Raw genomic sequence first — 11,650 nt, 5'->3', positions numbered from 1 at the left:
TATTAGCATTTTTCTTTTTCTTCCTGATCTATGACTCAGACTCCACTGATTACCTTAATCATATTATATGGGTAATTTAATTTCTAGCTAATGTTCCTACTGGTCAGTTAAATAGTTGCATCTAGATAGGGTTCTCTCCTCTAAGTTTGTAGCTGAAGAAAAAGTTTGATGTATAAACTAAACTAATTTTTTCTAGAATCTGCTTCAAGAATAATGTGGCCCAAAGAAGTTAATAGATTTATATTCATAAACACAACAACTGATAAGAATTACCTTAGGCTTTTTTTATGCTACTGCATATAGTTTGTCTTCAAATAGACGATTCGGCATGAATACTATTTATCAACTATGTAGTTTTGCCTAGTTCAATTTTTTGAGCTAGATGAATAATTCTAATTATGAATTTTATAGCAAATTAAGGCAGTGTTGTCTTGTGTATTATTCTAATGTATTTGGTTTTTAAGTGGATCATCATATTCAAATAAATCTCCTGCTGGTGAATACAATTTCTTTGGGGAATACCTTATGTGCTACTTGTAAAGAATGAAGCATCCCTATATGAAAACACAAACTTAGTTACCTGTCTAAAGGTAACTTGCCTAAAGAACTTGCTTTAAAAATTAAAGGTTTATATAGTATTTAAATAGCATAACCTTCCTCCTCAGTTCTAGCTCTGGCTTGACCCATTCTATTCCTTGGGTTTTGACTGTGCCTGCTAATGTCATTAAATTTTGTTCCTTCACCTTGATAGATTAGCTTTGTGATTAATTTGGCATAGGATGGTATGTCCTGTGGTTTCCATCAGGGACTTTGTGGCAGGGAAAAATTGACAAGCAGACCAAGGACTCTTGTAATTCCTTTCCGCCCTACTTTTATTGATTCCCTGCAGACACCTCCTTCCCCCTTCTTAAAGACTGCTCCGGATCCCATTATCCAAAGACTGTTCTCCCTGGCCGCAGCAGGTGTATTGCTGGCTGATCCTCCCATCTTGGCTGGAACATTCCTGTCTTGCTGCTCACCCTTTCAGGGTCACATCCTCCTTGTCTTTCAAGGTGAGAATTGTATTAAAGTGTAAGCCAAAGGAGATCTCCAGGGTCTTCTTTCCATCTCAGGTCACAGGAATTTAATATTGGCTTCTTGAAGTCTCTTCCTTGACTTTCTTGTGAAAACCAGAGGATTAGTTCTAATCATGAGATTTTTAAACCAGTTATGAGGGGAAAGGGGAATCAGAGCAGACACAGAATCACTTTAAGTGCTCTTTACTCTTTGCCAATTATTTACTCACATGTAGGAGATAACTGGTGTTTCCCCCAGGTGTATTGATTATCATAATAACTTTCCCTTCCCTCAGGCCCTTGTGAGCAACATATTACCCAGAAACTGATATTTATATGGTAATGAAATAACTATGAATACAAAGTTGATATGCCACAATCATATTACTTGTGTGTACACATGTAATTATTGAAATAATTCAAATAAATGAAAATAATTGTCACACAGAGATAACAGGATTGTTTTTGTTTCCTGAAGTTTTTAAAAATATTACATATTCATGCCTGTAATCCCAGCAGCTTGGGAGGCTGAGGCAGGAGGATTACAAATTCAAAGCCAACTTCAGCAACTTAGTGAGACCCTGTCTCAAAATAAAAATTAAAAAGGCCTGGGGAGGGCTGGGATTGTGTCTCAGTGGTGGAGTGCTTGCCTAGCACATGTGAGGTACTGTGCTCAACACCACAGATAGATAAATGAATAAAATAAAGGTCCATCAACAACTAAAAAAAAAAATTTAAAGGCTTAGGGATATGGCTCAGTGGTTAAGTGCCCCTGGGTTCAATCCCTGGTACAAAAAAAATTACATATTCAAACTGATGTCAGTATTTTAAAATAAATGTATAACTATATCCCTATAAAAGAGAGACCTTACAAAGTGTCATCAGCTTAGTATACTTTATACGATTTTTAATACATGTATTAGGATAACACGGAAAAGTTATCCAACAAGGATTCAGACTTTAAAATCTAGTTTCTGGAATCTTGTTCCAAACATGAACAAATCACTTGACTATTCTTGTCTTGGTTTCTATTTCTTCAGAATGATAGCTACTCTATTTGCATTGAAGAGATTTTTAAAAGAGTAACAATAGAGTATTTGAATTATAAAACTAGAGGAGATGTTGGAGACCACCTTAACACAAAACACTTATGCTCCATTGGAGGAAAATACAGTCCAACAAGATTAAGAGGCTTGTTTATAAAGTATGACAGCAACTTTGGAACAAACAAAATCGTAAAGATTATATACGATGTGAAACACTGTACTTCTTGATGTGATCAGAGAATAAGGATTTAGAGAGGATATTAAGTGTCCTAGTCTGGTATACATATTTTCAGCCACTTCTTGTGTGAAGATAAATATGGCATATCTGCCTTTGCTAAGTATTCCTGCTTAAAAGCTACCAGCCCTAAATTTAACCACTTCGTTTGAGATGAAATGATCTGCCTGACTTATTTGCCATTGTGGGTCAAGATCTATGCCTCTATGCTTAAGTATTTCTTCAACTGAATATTTGTAGTGATAGTCTGCCTACTGAGGGAATTCTACTCATGGTCAAAAGTTCTCATTGGAAATTTAGTGCTGAAAGCTGTCACAGATTACAGCAAGCTCAGCAGTACATTGACAAATAATGCTTAATAGAACAAAAAGTGGAAAGTTAAATCACAAAGCGCTTGCGAATCTTTTATTGGAGTGGAGTATCAGTTACATATCAGGCTTCAGACCACATTGAAATTGACAGAGTGGAACCTGTGCTTAACCCGTGAGTTTGTGACATAAGCTTGCCACATATATACCCCATTGTCCATGGTACTTCTGTTAACTTTGAACAACCTGGCATGACTGGAGTGGATCATTAATAACCAGCTTCCAGAGCTGCATTTCCCAAAGTCTGCTCCCAGGAATAGTAGTTCTAAAAGACATTCATGTGCACTCCTTTAAAATCTACATATTTTACTGGTGCATATGGACATATTTTACTGGTGACATGCCATAGTCCCAGGTATTCAGGAGGCTGAGGCAGGAGAATTACTTGAGCCCAGGAGTGTGGGGAAAGTCTGGGTAACATAGCGGGACTTTGTCTCTTAAAATATGCGCGTGCACACAGACATACACACACTCACACACACACACACACTTTCTTAACATTTACATATATTCCATTGTAAATGAGTTTGAGAAAGACTACATTAAAAGTGGTTTACTACAGGGCTGGGTCTGTAGCTCAGCGGCGTCGCACTTTCGAGGCACTGGGTTGGATCCTCAGCACCACATAAAAATAAACAAATAAGATAAAGGCATGCTGTTCATCTACAACTACAAGAATTTTTTTAAAAAAGTGGTCTACTACAACACATGATGATTCTCTGAGAAACGACTAAAATATTTTAATATATAGTGCTCCTCAAACTTATTTAAGAATGCCTTTTTAAAGGAACTCCTATTAATCTCTTTAAGGGTAGAATCAAGAGAAAAACCCTAGTTCCATGAATACACTAGAATTCCATTGTTTGGATAATACCATTCTACCAACCATCACTGATTTTTTTTTTTTTTTTTTAGTATTTATTTTTAAGTGATAGGTGGACACAATATCTTTTTTTTATGTGGTGCAGAGGATCAAGCCCAGTGCCTCACGCATGCTAGATGTGGATCTACCTCTGAGCCACAACTCCAGCCCCTGATTTTTTTTGATAGTACTGGGGATCAAACCTAAGGTCTTGTGCATGTTAGGCAAGCTCTCTACAACAGAGCTACATCCCCAGCCTCCATCACTGAATGTCTGTTGTGGCACACAATTAAACCAATCAGGGTCACTCCAAGTGAATTTGGGGACTAAATAAAAACACAGACACAGAAATTACCTTATCTTTGGGTTCAGTGACCGCTCCTCAGCCACAGCTCCCACAAGTGGGGCAGGGCAGGCAAGAAAGAGAGGAAAGAGCAAGTGTTGAACCCTTTTATTGGAGGGAAGCCATTCAAATGAGGCAAGGGGTCAGGTTTCAGGGGGCTGAGTCTAGGTTCCCAAAGTCTTGCTGTCAGCAGGTTGACTGACATCTAGGAAGGCATTGCCCATCTCATGTGCTGTGTGGGGATCATAGGCAGAGCAACTGAAAAGTCGCTTACATTGTTTGCCCAAACAGAGGGGCAACAGGAATTCAGTCCACCCTATGCGCTCAATGCTCATAGTTCACACAAACACACACACACACACACACACACACACTCACACACACAGCCCATGGCTGGCTTGCCACATCAACACACTCTTAATGCTCAAAGCTAAGTGGTACTCAGTTCCCATGTGGCAGCTCCCAACAAATGTCAGTCCTTGAAACTGACATAATCTTACAGATAATCTACTATTTTCAGTTATTTAAATGTGTGCTGGTTGGAACCTAAAATCATTGTGTCAGTTGTGTTTGAACAATAAATTAAAGCAGGATATCGCATAGCAAGTTAAATGAGTACTGGATTTAAAATTTTCACACATGCCAATAAATACCAAACAGTTCTACTTCTGAGAATGCTTTGTTTATTGGTGGGGAAATTAATCTGTACAGAAAGCCAAGAAGATGCAGTATAACATTATTTATACAAATACTGCAAATTTTATAGTAATGAGTATAAAATAAATAGAAAATGTATAAAATTCTCCATTCCTACAACAAATATCTGATGAGTGCCTTTTGTGTACCAGACAGTGATACCAACTGAGTTGACAAGTTGGCAATGAGGAGTTAAGATAAGTGCCTATTAATTCCAGCTGTCAATTGACAATGGAAAACATGCTATTTATATTGTATCTCAAATCTTCAGAACACTCCAGAGAAGGAGATCTTATTCTCATGTTATGAGTGAGGAAACTGACCTTCTAAGATAAGAAATAGTTTTGCTAGGCCATGCCTACGGTGGTGAAATTAGAATTTGGACATAAGTTACTGATGCCAAAGCTATGTTCTTTCCACTAATTTTAATACAGCTATCTCTTTATTGTGACTTAAAATTTCAATTTGAGAATGAACAAAGTATTAAACGAAGTATAAGAGTAGTTGAAGGGTGGGACACATTTCCATTTAGTTAAGATGAAACTGGTGGGGGTTTTGGAGTTCTGCTTTTTTCTCTCTCTTTTTTCCCCTTTCATTGTGTTGGTTGTCAACTCCAAGTGGAAGTCTGAATCTTCATCTCTAGCTTTGACCCACCTTCTGAACTGTAGTCCCACATTTCTCCTTGACTGTGTTACTGTAACCTCTAATGGGACATGTTCAAAATTAAACTTACTATTTTCTCCTCCAAACTGTCTCTTCTAATTTCATTCTCGTAGTCATTTAGCTGAAATTTTGGAGTCATCTTTGAATCCTCTGTAAAACTAGTGGTAGTACTCAATGATAAGTGATATACTTTCTACCTCTAATAGCTCTAAAATTCTGGTATTATTCTGCATCACATACTCAGTCAAGAGGAATTACTTTCCCTGTGTTGGGCCCCCTCAACTTATTTTTCAGTTTTTTTCAATATCTAACACAATGTATCCTATTGTTTCATTCTTATGTAGCATTCAAAGTCCATTTTATCTATCTTGAGATAGATACATAGGGTCTCCTTATGTTGCTCAGGCTGGCTTCAAGACATCCTCCTGTATCAGCCTCTCAAGGAGCTATAATACAGGTGCATGCCTGGCATCAAAGCCCTTTCTTCCTTCTTTCCTTCCTTTCTTCCTCCCTCCCTCCCGCTCTCTCTCTCTTTCTTTCTTTCTTTCTTACCGGGGATTAAACTAGGGGCACTCGACCATTGAGCCACCTCCTCAACCCCCACCCCTTTTTTAAAAGATGAGCACAATACCTTTATTTTATTTTTATGTGGTACTGAGAATCGAACCTAGTATCTAATGTGTGTCAGGTGAGTGCTCTACCAGTGAGCCACATCCCCAGCACTATTTTGTATTTTATTTAGAGACAGGGTCTCATTGAGTTGCTTAGAGCCTTGCTTTTGCAGAGGCTGGCTTTGAACTCATCATTCTTCTGCCTCAACCTCCTGAGCTGCTGGATTACAGGTGTGCACCACTCTGCCTGGCTCAAAGGCCATTTTAATTGTCATTTCTCTCTTTAAATCTTTCACGTGCCTCCTACATGGACTTTATAGTACTGGCCCTCTCCTCAGGATCCTGTAATACCTTTTCCAGGACACTTTCCAATAACCTATATGCACATCCACTATATATGTATAAATGTATCATAGGTATAAATATATTCATATTATTGTTTACACTAACCTATATATACATCCACATCGTGTGTGTATATATATATATACACATGTATATATTATATGCATATATATATACTATAGGTGTATATGTGTGTAAATACAAATATTGCAAATTAATATATATAACTATATCTGATATATAATTAATTTATATAGTATGTATATGTACATGGTAGTGTGAAGAATAATATAAATAATATACATAAGATATATATGTGTAATCATAGTGTATGTGTATCTCTATAAAGTAGAATGAGGAGGATGCCAAGGGGAATGCTTGGCAAGGATATTGCAGACTGAACAGGAGGGCAGGTTTTGGACTAGGCATGAGCACAGGGTGTGGAATCAGGGGTAAGGAAAGGGAGTAGGGGGTTAAGGTGGAAAATTCAGAGGTTTCAGAATCTTAATGAGGCAAGGGCAGCATCCTTCAAAGGAACAGAGAGTAGGTAGCTAAAGGTGATTGCTTACATGAGAGGGAATTGTTCAAATAAGTAAATATCTCTATGGATATTAGGAATCATGTTACTGTGTAGGAGAAATGAGTTACAAATGCAGAAGGGCAGAAACTAGAATGAGCCCCGTGTTGGTGGATTGGAGGTATTACAGTAAACACAGGGTTTCCCAGTATATATTCTTAAAGAAATAAAACTGCAAATATGTGTGTGAGTAAATATATGGCTGTACTGTATGAGTATGAAAGTATACATGTTCCCCAGGTGCATCCACTGAGACACTGTGGGCTGTGATATCCCAGGAACAGTGAACAAACCTAGTGCTTCTAGATGCTGTTCTCCACAAAAAGGAACCAAGGCTTTTGGAGAAATGGCTGCCTCCAGGTTGGAACAAAATAAACCTTGTAACCTTTGTATATTTTATAACTAAGATACACAAAGTAAGAAAGTGCTCAAAGAATGAAGATGCATGTCTAAAGGGCATAGGACAGTGAAATATCAATGTAGAATCTGGATGATGGGTACATGTTATATAAAACACTTTCAATGGTCTGTATTTTCAAAATATTTTACAGTAAAATGTTGAGAAATAATTTAAAACACACCCACCCACACACACAGATACAGAATCCAAAATGAATGTGGCTTCTAAACTTAGGACAATTTGAACATCAAAATAAATAACAATAGAAATACATTATAAAGTATTTAATGAAATAGGAAACTCTGGATCCATTCTGACATAAATTCATTAGTTATAAGTCTGAAGAGAAACAAGATTATTTACAATTATCGTGAAACAAAATAGCTTCAAAGAATCTCCCTCACAAAATGTGCATTAATTATAAAGGCAAAAAAACATAAATTTACAGTGGGAAAATCTGGCAGACACACCTTATTTTGGGGGCAGGGATGGATGCTGGGGATTTAACTCAGGAGCACTTTACTACTAAGTCATATCCCCAGCTCCCTTCTTATTTTTTATTTTGAGACAGTGTCTTGCTAAGTTGCTTAGGGCCTTGCTAAGTTTCTGAAGTTGGTCTTGAACTTGCCATCCTCCCACCTCAGCCTCCTGAGTCGCTGGGATAATTGGTTTGGGCCACAATGCTGGTGACACCACCTTATTAAGATAAACATTAGAATGAGAAATTAAAACTATGCTCCTGGTAGAATTCAATGAAAAGAGTACAGCATCACTTCTATGAGAGTCCTGTCAAAGATAACTAGCCTGAATCTAATCATGAGTAAATAATCAGAAAGATCCAAAGTGAAAACCATTCAATAAAAATAATTGGTCAGGAATCTAGTCAAAGAGTGAGGAAGTGTTCTAGAATAAAGGCAACTAACGATAGATGATAAGTTAATAGGACGTTTGATTTGAATCTGAATACTCTTACCATAAATAACACTTTTTAGATAACTGGCAAAAAGTGATGTATCATATAAATATTTTTATTTTGATAGTTATATTGTGATCATGTACAAGGTGCTTAGGGACAGTGTGGTCCCAATATCAAATGACTCGGGGAAAAAAATATTCTTTGTACTATATTTGCAACGTTTTGTAAGCTTGCGATTGTTTCAAAATAAAAACTGAAAAATTACATTCAAAACAGATTGGGAAAACGCCCATAACAGGCTGTTAGTCCCAGTTCAACCATCAACTCAGTGTGTGACCTTGACAGAGTCACTTTACTTATGTCCTCAGAGTCAAGGGGTCAAGTTGAGCGGCCCCCTTGGACGTGCAGCTTTCCACCATCTACGCTCTGCCCTGTCTGAATCACTCCAGGCTCCAGCTGTCTTTGCCTTCAGATGCCCCAACGCTGAGCCCACGGATTCTGGATGGCGATAAAAACGGACAAAAATAGTTGTGGCCGGAATCTCCGGACTGCAAAGCCACTGTCCTGGACTCAACTTGGTCCTCAAGTGTCTTCCATCGCTCTTTCGGCGGTGAAACGGTCACGCCTGCCAGAGTGGGCGCTCGATGGCTCGGCGGCCGGCTGGCCGCGCCTCGGACCTGCGGCTCGGCCCAGGGCGCGCTCCCAATCGCTAGCTGCCGCCGCGCTGGCCGCGGCCAGCTTTCCGGCCCCGCCCCGCGCGCGCCCCGCCCGACCCACTGCCTCGCAGTCGCCACCGCCGGCAAGTCCCGGTTCGCTGAGGAACCGGTAACGTGGCGGGACTTGGGCAGGTACTGATTCGAGAAGACCACCCCAAGGCAAGCAGTCGGGGATCCCGGGAGGCAGCTCCGGGCGCGAGGGGGCGGTGTCGGGCTGCTTGGCTGCGCTGAGGGACAGCGCACCGGGCCCGCACCTTGAGTTGAGCGGCTCTGGGATCACCGGGGTGTTCGCGACAGTGGTGGTCGCAGAAGAAGCGGGGACCTCGGGTGCCGGAACCGGTGAGGAGATTAGGTGTTTTGGCCCACCGGGCCGGAGACCGCCCAGGAGGAACTGACTAGGGTGTGAGGCCGGCCGGTGGCCGGTGCCGTCCGTCCTTCCCCCAGACTCCGGGAAACTCTGGCTTTCCCCTAGCACAACAGGTAGGCGTGAACTCCGTCCGCCCGAGGGAGCCGGGGACTCGGGCCGGGTGTGCGGGGAAGGTCAGGAGGTTCAAGCCCGCCTAGCCCGCGCGCCGCTCCCCGGACCCGCCCTGCGGCGCCCGCCGCACCCGGGGTCAACCCAGACCGGAGCCCCGACCTGGGCTTCGGCTGAGGTTCTTAGGAGGCCCGTGCATTTTTTCTGGGCCATCCTCGAGACGAGTGTCCTGAAGAAACAGTGGGATAAATGTCTTCTGTATGGAGGACTAGTTTCAGTCCTTTTCGGGAAAGAAAGTTTGCTGGGGTGGCATTTGCTTAGTATAAGAAAACATTTCTTTTTTAACTCATCTGACGGCCAGCACGACTTCATTTCAAATGATCATAAATCTTTAGAAACTTTATATAGAGCTTTTTTATGGTACTTATTAATCACAATAATGTATACCTCGGGCAAATTAAGATAATTCGAACTGTAAAGTCAGATGAAAGATGACTTGAATTTCTTCAGTAAAGGTTTTAATTATATATTGTTTTATGTGCATTTATTCTACAAATACGTAGCACTTTTTATGTGCAAACTCGGCACCCTTAAGGACTTACATTCTGGAGGAGACCTTAAAAGTTTAAGGATGATTAGACAAATACAGATAAGAATTTTCAAAGAAAATACTGTCTGGGACATTATTTAAGGTTAGGGAAAGCAAAAGTGGTATTAGAGCTGGGCATTAAATGGATGGGTTGAGGAGAATTGTCTCAATTCATTTTCCAAACATTTTAGAATTTCTCACTTTGACTTTGAAACGGTAGTTTTAGGTAAGCATTGAAATTGAGATTTGTGTTCATTTACCATCAACTTTTTAAATAAAGTAGGTAAGCAGACAGGGCTTATAATATTAGTATAGTGACAGTTGGAAAATACACTAAGTTGAATGCCTCATAAAATGCAGTCATTTTGCATAGAATAGAAAAAGACCCTTGCCTTAAAGACAGGAGACCTGAATTCTAGCTTAAGCCTCTCTCCTAGTATTTCTGAGTCTTAAATTAGGTCACCTTTCCTTTTCCTTTTTCTTTGGTTATCTAAGTGTCTGACTTTAGTGACAGAAAATACATTACTCCAAAGTGCCTTTTAAGTTTTTAAGTTATTAGCTAAAAATAACTAACAAATTAATAAACATGTTTTTTTTTTAGAGAGAGAATTTTTTAATATTTATTTTTCAGTTTTCAGTGGACACAACATCTTTATTTTATTTTTTATGTGATGCTGAGGATCGAACCCAGTGCTCCGCACATGCCAGGCAAGCGCGTTACCACTTGAACCACATCCCCAGCCCAATAATAAACATGTTCTTTATGGGGAAAATTGAAATACTTCTTTACTACTTGTCTGTACTCCATATATTTTCCTTCCTTTCTTTTTTTTTAAAGACAACTTTTAAAAAAAAAATATTTAGTGGACCTTTATTTTATTTATTTGTATGCTGAGAACCGAACCCAATGCCTCACACATGCTAGGCAAGTGCTCTACCACTGAGCTAAAACCCTAGCCATCCTTCCTTTCTTCCATCTAGTTTTATTTCAAACAAGAGATTGAAGCAGTTTATAACAGACTCTCTTAATTATGAGCCTCTCTTAATTATGAATAAATTAATGGGTTAAGTTCTGAAATTTTTTATTCTAAATTCTGGTTAAACTATTGAATAGCATCTTAAAAAAAAAAAAAAAGCTAATTGAGTCATGTGTGGTTTGTTAATTACCCCATAGTGTAATTGAAGTGTTTGAATGATCCTTAATGAGACTATAATTCTCTTATTTAAAAAAAAAAAAAAAAAAACACTTCTGCTTCTAAAGGAGATGTGAAAAAAACTGTTATTATGCCTCATTTAAGAAATGACATTAACTGGGGAATTAGTGAAGACTTGCTTAAATTATTTAGTTGGATTCATTGTCTAGATTTTGTATTAAATTCTTGGATCAGAACAGGAGATGACCATCTATATCATATAGGTCAAATCTATCCTACTGGCAGATTTTTTAAATAAAGTTTTACTGGAACATGACCATGCTTATTTGGTTATGTATTTCTTATATGTTGTTTAAGAGTTGTTGTGTTAAAGCTGTATTGCCCACAAATCCTATAGTATTTATTGTTTGGTCCTTTACAGGAAAAATTTGTGGTTCCCAGGACTAGAACTCTGAATGCTTAATCTTTTGTGGGAGTAAATAGATTAAATTCTATTTTAATTCTATCAGATAAATACCTTTTTATCCTAAGGGTATGATGATAGAATAGGGGCATAATTTTTCTGCTACCTTTACCTAATATGGAATTTTTTAATTTCA

The 11,650-nt window shown here is 38.9% G+C and overlaps 1 protein-coding gene across 12 annotated transcripts in view; it reads left to right on the top strand.

The window, feature by feature from the left end:
* Positions 1 to 8,907: 8,907 nt before the first annotated feature.
* Positions 8,908 to 11,650, top strand: part of Heatr5a (HEAT repeat containing 5A) — a 132,147-nt gene continuing 129,404 nt past the window's right edge. For 11 of the 12 annotated variants that reach the window (XM_076850162.2, XM_076850156.2, XM_076850154.2 and 8 more), the window contains exon 1: positions 8,908 to 9,313. The gene's annotated coding sequence lies outside the window, so the exon portion shown is untranslated. The remainder of the gene's footprint in view (positions 9,314 to 11,650) is intronic. The other variant, XM_076850153.2, reaches the window with a different exon arrangement.

Source organism: Callospermophilus lateralis, chromosome 3, assembly GCF_048772815.1.
Source record: "Callospermophilus lateralis isolate mCalLat2 chromosome 3, mCalLat2.hap1, whole genome shotgun sequence".
In the NCBI taxonomy this organism is placed as follows: domain Eukaryota; kingdom Metazoa; phylum Chordata; class Mammalia; order Rodentia; family Sciuridae; genus Callospermophilus; species Callospermophilus lateralis.
The sequence above is the reverse complement of the archived record's forward strand: the minus strand, read 5'-3'. Positions and strand labels throughout refer to the sequence as shown.